The following is a 9,074-nucleotide window of genomic DNA, read 5'->3' as shown; positions in this document are numbered from 1 at the left end:
CTGTAGATTTATATAGAATCTGGTCCAAATATTTGCAGTACAATCAAATCAAAGGTTTCTTTGTTTTCTTTTTCTTATCATGCCTAAATATCTTACCTTGATGTTGTTGGTACAGAATCCAGATGTGTTGATTTAATGAAGGCAGATCTAATATGTTCCTAGTTAAAACTCAATTTAACATCTTTATTTTTTTTTTATCTCTGACCCTCTCCATCATTTTTTTCCTCCTTGTTTATGTGTATCATTCCCTTACTCTTCAAAACTTTCTTTTTTCGTATCTCAGACACACATTCTCTTGCCACTAGTAAGTTTACTTTTAGAGCATTTTTCAAAATATTTTGCATTAAAAAAAATACACACCGTGGTGATGATTGTACAACTCTGTGAATATACTAAAAAATAGTGAATGTGTGCGTACATTTAAATCACTTTAAATTGGTGAATTTTATGCTATGTGAATTATGTCCCAATAAAGCTGTTAAAGATAAAAATACAAGATCAGTGTAACAAAATTCAGATAATATCAAAGAATAGTAGTTTAAAAAAATAAACCCTCACCTGTCTCAGTCTTCTCACTTCTCAGAGGTATGTCCACAGTTAGGTTTTAGAATATTCTTCCAGACATTTTAATTGCATACACAGGCACATATATGTATTTACAGCCTTTTAAAATTGTATACAGAAAGGGTTATATTCACTATTCTGAAACTTGCTTTTTGCACTAAACAGTAAATTATAATCATATGTACATATAGAGCTATCCTACTCTTTTTTTTTTTTTTTTTTGTGGTATGCGGGCCTCTCCCGTTGCAGAGCACAGGCTCCTCCGGATGCGCAGGCTCAGCAGCCATGGCTCACGGGCCCAGCCGCTCCGCGGCATGTGGGATCTTCCCGGACTGGGGCACGAACCCATGTCCCCTGCATCGGCAGGCGGACTCTCAACCACTGCGCCACCAGGGAAGCCCCTCTCCTACTCTTAATAGTTGCAGAATATTCCACTATATAGCTGTAGAACAGTTTAATTAACAAATTCCTTATTGAACATCCTTCTGCTTACATCTTTGCACCCTTATGCAAGTATATCTACAAGGAAAAAAAAATCTTAGAAGTAGAATTGTTGGATTCAGAAGTATGTGCATTTAAAATTTTAGATAGATATTTAGATCAATAGATATTGCCAAATCACCCTGAAAAAAACTGGTGACAATTTGTAATCCCATCAGTCATGAATGACAGTGCCTAGTTTACTGTCCCCTTACCTATACTAGGTATATTAGCTTCATAACATCTCTGTCAATATGATAGACTTAAAGAATTATTTTAATTTGTATTTTTTTAATTATGTAAGGTTGAGTTTTTATGGCCTCTTCTTTAATTTTTTAAGTATTTTTTTCTAAATGAGAAGTCCATAATGTTAATTGTAGAAATTTTGAATACAGAAGATAATTAAAATAACCTGTAATCCCACCACCCAGGGATTATCACCATTTACAATTTTACTTCTAGTCTTCTTTCTGTGAAATTTATCTCATGATTATTTTTAACAAATAATGAAGCTTATTGGTAAAGGAATTTACTTTCGTATTTAAAATACGCAGTTTACAAAATGAGGTTATAATACAGCTACTCAGACTACTGCTTTGAGCTCTTTTAATCAAGGTGCTATATAAACATTCAGTGGACTGAGCTCCCCTCTGCCAAGCTTTTGGGATCAGCTAGTGGAAAAATCATTAGCATTCTTTCCTTGACACTGTCCTGTCACTACCAGGGCTCAAACTGGATGAGATTTCCTAGGAGCCAATAGGTCTCTTAGTGGAGGAGAAGGAGCTCTATAATCCCTTAATGGCATGGAAGATAGAGGAATTCTTTTAAGGAATACCTTAAAGAACAAACACATTTTCTTTAAATATATGTCTATAAAGGAATATATTATATATATAAATATTGTATTATATATGTTTATGTGTGTATATGTAATCATTGTTCTCTCACACACACACATAAAACAGGAGATGAGATTGGTGAGCCAGGGTAAGAACCTTCAGAAAGTGTAGTAGACACCTGGGGAACAGTAAAATGCTTAACATATAGGGTCAGCCATTTAAAGATACAAGTCCTGTATGGTAATCATACATATCCTTATCTGATTCTCCTTTTGGACCATGCTGAATGCGGAATTGGTTTCTGTTCACAGTTGTATTTCCTGTGCCTACTTGCACATAAGCAACTTTGATCAGTTAATACTAGTTAAATGAATAATGAATGAATGAACGTAATAGAGTGTGACCTTGAGTAAATCACTTAATTGCTTTGGACCTCAGTTTCTTTCTCTGACAACTTCAAAGAATTGTTGAAAGGATCAAATAAGGTTATGTATGAAGGTGGTAGGTAAGACTGGGAGCCCTCTCCAAAGTGATTGTCTTCTCATTATTTTTACCGAGCTACTTACAGTCACCATTCAGGTAGGGCTTACTGTAGCAACTGCCCAAGTATCATCTTGATTAACCAGATAGAGAATAAAGTAAATATAATACAGCTCTGTAATTAGAAATAATCACTAGTATGTCCTGGAGACTTTGACATCTTACCCACTGCTTCATTCTCACTATTCAAAAGTATGTTATATAAATCTAATACTAGAACACTCATCAGGCTTAGGATAAAGTTTATAGAAAATGAATGTTGGGACTTCCCTGGTGGCACAGTGGTTGGGAGTCCGCCTGCCAATGCAGGGGACCCAGGTTCGATCCCTGGTCCGGGAGGATCCCACGTGCCGCTGAGGGGCTAGGCCCGTGCACCACAACTGCTGAGGCCCGCACGCCTAGAGCCCGTGCTCTGCAACGGGAGAAGCCACCGCAATGAGAAGCGCACGCACTGCAGCGTTGAGTAGCCCCCGCTCACCAGAACTAGAGAAAGCCCAAGCGCAGCCACGAAGACCCAACGCAGTCAAAATAAATAAAATAAATAAATTTATTTTTTAAAAACAAGAAAATGAATGTTGTCATGCCTTTAACACACAGAAATGCATATGTATGGAAAAATGCATATGTATGATTATTGTCTAAAAGCAGAGACGGTATCTCAGGAACGCACATAGTATAAGTATGGAATAGCTAGTAGCTGTTCTCAGAGTGACCCATTGTACATGATTGTAATGAACATCTGTCCTTTTTGGCTTATCTTGTATCAAATTGTCACAGTTCCAAGCAGTGGTTACATTTTAGAGTTAATGTGATGAAATCAAAAAATCTATGAAATATTTTGTGTATTACTCAAGATAGATTCTGTGACCTTTTAGGTTTGTTGAAAGAGGAAGCTAGTGTATTGTAAAACCAGTTAAAATAATACACTTGGAAGTATAAAGTAGCATCAGCTCATAGACCTTAGGGAAGATGCCTTACTTAGTGGCCAAGGCCCCAGAATTTCAATTTGTTTAGAAATAAATCTGTATAAAAACTTATATAAGTAGAAATATTTCTCAGTCCAGTCCTCTTTAATGTAATGCCATAATAGAGGCAAAAATAATAGACTAGCACATAAACTTTCCTTTTTTTCTATTTGTAACCAAAAGCATTGCATAATCAGGCAGGAACCAGGAAGTAAAAATAATCACAAAATTAAACCAAGTGATCTGTTTTCATTATACTCCAGCAGGAGTAAAAAGTAAAGATAAACACAAGCCAGCAAGTTTCTTTATCAAATTTGAAAATTCTTTCCATGTCAGTCATACCTTAATACAATAAAAATGAAATTTTTATTAAGGCTTGTAACTCAGCACTGTCCTTTTTAAACTTTTTAAATTATGGTGAAAAATATATAACCTAAAATTTACCATCGTAACCATCTTTAAGTGTATGGTTCAGAATATTCACATTATTGCACAATAGATCTCCAGAACAAACTGAAACTCTATACCCATTAAACACTAACTCCCCATCCCCCTTCCCCAGCCCCTGGCAACCACCATTCTACTTTCTGTCTCTGAATTTGACTACTCTAGGATCCTCATATAAGTGGAATCATATAGTATTTATCTTTTTATGACTGGCTTGCTTCACTTAGCATAATATCCTCAAGGTTCTTCCATGCTGTACCATGTGACAGGATTTCCTTCCTGTTTCAGGCAGACCATTGTCCTTTTTAATGTCATTTTTATGGTACAGTCTATTCTACTCTTAAACATCTTTGCAGGTATTGTCTATGTTAACGTCCCAGAGCATGATCAAGTACAGAATGATGAGAAGCAAGTTGAAATGCACATTTGGACTTCCAAATTATCTTGTCAAGAGATCAAAAGCGGTTATAAAGTGATTAAACAATGCAGGACTTAGTTTGAGAAAAACCTTAAAGACCTTTTGCAAGCCCCTTGTATTGAAGGTTTTTAGTTGCTTTGTTTTTCTAGAAATGTATTTGACCTATTACAACTTTTTTTGAAGTATCTTCTAAAAATATCTGCTGCTGGGTTATTTTTTTTCTTTCAAGCCTGCAGACATTTTTTCTCACTTCTTCAATTGAGTTAGCTGTATTCCTGTTTGTGAATAGCACTCCTCCCCTGTTCTGTCATAGCACAGCCTTATGTTCCTACAGTTCATTAAGGGAAAGCAGTCATCAACTAGATATTGTTAGATATTGTTAGATCACAGAACCTAACAATAATAATTTTTAAAAAGAAGCAGTTCATTCATTTTCAGTCTTCTTACCTTAATTTTTTAACAGCCTTATTGAGATATAATTTACATACCATACAATTCACCCATTCAAAAATTCAGTGATTTTCAGTACATTACCAGAGTTGTGCAACCATTACTACATTCACTTTAGGAACATCTCACCACCCTGAAAAGAAACCATGTACCTATTAGCAGTCACTGCCCATTTTCCCCAGACCCCCCCAGCCTGAGAAAACTACTAATCTACTTCTAGCTCTATAGATTTGCCTATTCTCGAACTTCACGTAAAGGGAACCATACAATATGTGGTCTTTTGTGTCTGGCTTCTTTCCCTTAGCATAACGTTGTCAAGGCCATCCATGTCATGGTATGTATCATTAGACTTCATTACTTTTTTTTTATTGTGGGAAAATACACATAACATAAAATTTACCATCTTAACCTTTTTTTTTTTTTTGGTGGGGGGAGGGGGTGTGCCGCACCACACAGCTTTCAGGCTCTTAGTTCCCCAGCCAGGAACTGAACCTGGGCCCATGGCAGCAAAAGCACCAAGTCCTAACCACTGGACCACGAGGGAATTCCCTTAACCATCTTTAAATGTACATTTCAATATTTTAAATATGTCTACATTGGTTCTACAGCCAATCTCCAGAATTCTCTTCATCTTATAAAACTGAACTCTATTCCCATAAAACAGGAATTCCCCATTTTCCTTCTCCCACCCTCTGCAACCACCATTGTATTTTGTCTCTATGAATTTGACTCCTCAGGAACCTCATATAAGTTGAATCATACAGTGTCCTTTCTTGACTGGTTTGTTCCACTTAGCATAATATGCTCAATAACCTTGTCGTTCATGTCGTAGCATTTGTCAGAATTTCCTTTCTACTTCTTTAACTTTTTATGACTGAATAATACTCCATCATATGGCTATACCACATTTTGTTTATCCAGTCATAAGTTGACAAACACTTAGGTTATTTCCACTTTTTGGTTATTACAAATAACAGTATTATGAACATTCATATACAAGTTTTTGTATAGACATGTTTTCAGCTCTCTTGGGCATTTACCTTGGAGTAGAATTGCTGAGTTATATGGTAAGTCTATGTTTAACTTTTTGTGGAACTGCAGAAGTTTTTCAAAAACTTTTTCACTGTACCATTTTACATTCCTACCAGCAAAGTATGAAGGTTCTAATTTCTACACATCCTCACCAAGGATACTGGAAAAAAGGATATTGTTATCATCCATCTTCTTTATTATAGCCAACTTAGTAAGTATGAAATAGTATTTCATTGTGGTTTTGTAAGCATTACCCTGATGGCTAATTTTCATATATTTATTGGCCATTTGTATCTTTTTTGACAAAATGTCTATTCAGATCCTTCGTCCATTTTTTAATTGGGTTATTTGTCTTTTTATTGTTGAGTTGTAGGAGTTCTTTATTCTAAATACAAGTCCCTTCTCAGACATATGACTTACAAATATTTTCTCCTTTTCAACTTCATTATTTTGCATGTGGATATCCATTTGTCCAAGCACCATTTGTTGAAAGACTATTGTTTCCGCATTGAATTGTCTTAGCACCCTTATTGCAAATCAGTTGATCATAATTGTGACAGTTTACTTTTGGACTTCTCAGGGTTAACCTTATAAAGAGGTTCTGTTTCCCATCTGATCCTTAGCCCTGGGTCCCAGTCATCCTGTCCCACTTCTTTTTACCTATCATCCCTGTGTGTGCGTATTTCTAGCATAAGGCAAGGAGATTTGGGGGCGTCGATTATTTTTAGTTTAGGACTAATACAAGGTTGAGGGTTAGTCAAACTCAAAACTGCGTCTGTTAATTTAAGCTCAGATTTTTTTTTAATTTATCTTATTTTTTTTTGGCTGTGTTGGGTCTTTGTTGTTGTGCGCGGGCTTTCTCTAGTTGCAGCAAGAGGGGGCTACTCTTCTTTGCGGTGCGCAGGCTTCTCATTGTGGTGGCTTCTCTTGTTGCAGAGCACAGGCTCAGTAGTTGTGGTTCGCGGGCTTAGTTGCTGTGTGGCACGTGGGATCTTCCCAGACCAGGGCTTGAACCCATGTCCCCTTCCTTGGCAGGCGGATTCTTTTTTATTTTATTTTATTTTATTTATTTTTGGCTGTGTTGGGTCTTTGTTGCTGCACATGGGCTTCCTCCAGTTGTGGCAAGTGGGGGCTACTCTTCATTGCGGCGCACGGGCTTTTCATTGCGGTGGCTTCTCCTGTTGCGGAGCACGGGCTCTAGACGTGGGGCTTCAGTAGTTGCACCACGCTGGCTCAGTAGTTGTGGTTCGCAGGCTCTAGAGTGCAGGCTCAGTAGCTGTGGCGCACGGGCTTAGTTGCTCCGCGGCATGTGGGTTCTTCCTGGACCAGGGCTCGAACCCGTGTCGCCTGCATTGGCAGGCGAATTCTTAACCACTGCACCACCAGGGAAGCCCTAAGCTCAGATTTTAAAAATCACTAGCCAGGGAATTCCCTGGTGGTCCAGTCATAGGACTCCACACTTTCACTGTCGAGGGCTCAGGTTTGATCCCTGGTTGGGGATCTAGGATCCCACAAGCCACGTGGTGTGGCCAAAAAAATAAAATGAAATGAAATAAGTAAATAAAAAGCACTACCAGTCTTGCCAAGTGCCATGTTCCACCAGTCCTTCCTTTCACCTTGTCTTGACATCTTTGGCCCCCCATGGTGTTGTTTTGTCACCTTCCTCCACTCAGACGCTGAGGGTCATTGACTTTGCCTTTGTCAGCTGCCATTTTCTGCCCTCTGCCTCACGTGGCACAGGATCCATATTGTGGGCCCACTCTGGGCCCTTAGGGAAGGCACCTGGCAACATCAGCTTAATTTTTACGTCCACTTTTACATGACAACCCCATTAGGAGTCTGCTACACTTTGAAAATAGTGTAGTGTTAAACCAAGTCATTCCATTCTCCTTTCTTTATACTTGAAAGAAAAGAGAGGGGCACCCTTTCAGTCTTTGAGAGACACAAAATGTAGGTGGCAGGAAATGAAGGTGGCTCTGCAAAGCCCCCTGCGCGTGGAAGGGCAGTAGAAGTGGTGGAGAATGTGCAGAACTTGTCAGCATTTCATGCCGAGCTGTAGGCATTGGTAGTTCTGGCTCTGAAGCCAAAGCCGCTATTCAGTACAAGCCAGCACGATCCCCTTGCAGTGAGTTTGGGGAATCTATTAGTTTTGCTCCTAAAGTCAGATTTCAGGCTCTCAGAAGAATGGTAGAGGGAGAGAGAGGAGGAGGGATAAATGAGAAAGAAGCTAGAAAAAGATTTGTTTTGATGGTAGAAAAAGAAAAATGAAAGCTCTTCATGGGTTTACTGAGGTAAGGTAGGGACTTCCCTGGTGGTCCAGTAGTAAAGAATCCTCCTTCCAATGCAGGGGACCTGGGTTCCATCCCTGGTTGGGGAACTAGGATCCCGCATGACGTGGGGCAACTAAGCCCGCATGCCACAACTACTGAGTTTGCACACCTCAACTAGAGAGCCTGCCTGCCGCAAACTACAGAGCCCACGTGCTCTAGAACCCACGCACCACAACTACAGAGCCCACGTGCCCTGGAGCCCACACACCACAAATAGAGAAGAGAAAACCCGCACGCCACAACTGGAGAGAAGCCTGCGTGCCGCGACGAAAGATCCCACATGCCTCAACGAAGATTCCACAACTAAGACCTAATGCCGCCAAAAATAAATAAATAATAAATCTTTAAAAAAGTACGTCTTTAAAAAAAAAAAGGTAAGGTAGAGTGCAGATACCTTGACCTGGCCGTTGTTTCACACCCCTGACTACCTTCCAAATTCTCACACACGTGCACACACACACACCAGACATACAGAACAATTCAGAGCTCTATTCTGGTCTGGAAAAATCTTTCCCCTGGGGCATCAGTAGCTTGCCTTGTGATGACAGGCTTAATGGTTTCATATCTCTGCATTCCACTGAGACCACCTACCCAGAGGCTATGCCCTACTGACCTGGTTCACCAGGGCCTGAGACTAAGCATGAGAACACGAGGACAGTGCCAGTCTAGGTGTCGGGGGAGCTATGTTCTGGTTTGGGCAAATCGTTTTGGTTGTTTTTGGTTTTTTTTTTTTGCGGTACGCGGGCCTCTCACTGTTGTGGCCTCTCCCGTTGCGGAGCACAGGCTCCGGACGCGCAGGCTCAGTGGCCATGGCTCACGGACCCAGCCGCTCTGCGGCATGTGGGATCTCCCCAGACCGGGGCACGAACCCATGTCCCCTGCATCGGCAGGCGGACTCTTAACCACTGCGCCACCAGGGAAGCCCTGGGCAAATCGTTTTAACTTGCTGGGTGACTGTGTCCATGTTGCTGCTCTCTCTGTAATACTCAGGGTTCCAAATTATAAAATG

General features: G+C 39.9%; 1 non-coding gene across 1 annotated transcript; it reads right to left on the bottom strand.

The window, feature by feature from the left end:
• Nucleotides 1-5,174: 5,174 nt before the first annotated feature.
• TRNAK-UUU (transfer RNA lysine (anticodon UUU)) lies at nucleotides 5,175-5,247 on the bottom strand. Its single transcript has one exon. It is a non-coding gene; the product is annotated as a tRNA-Lys (tRNA).
• Nucleotides 5,248-9,074: the final 3,827 nt, after the last annotated feature.

The sequence above is a fragment of the Globicephala melas genome, chromosome 13 (assembly GCF_963455315.2).
Source record: "Globicephala melas chromosome 13, mGloMel1.2, whole genome shotgun sequence".
NCBI classification, from domain to species: domain Eukaryota; kingdom Metazoa; phylum Chordata; class Mammalia; order Artiodactyla; family Delphinidae; genus Globicephala; species Globicephala melas.
This window is presented reverse-complemented; position numbering and strand designations above follow the sequence as displayed.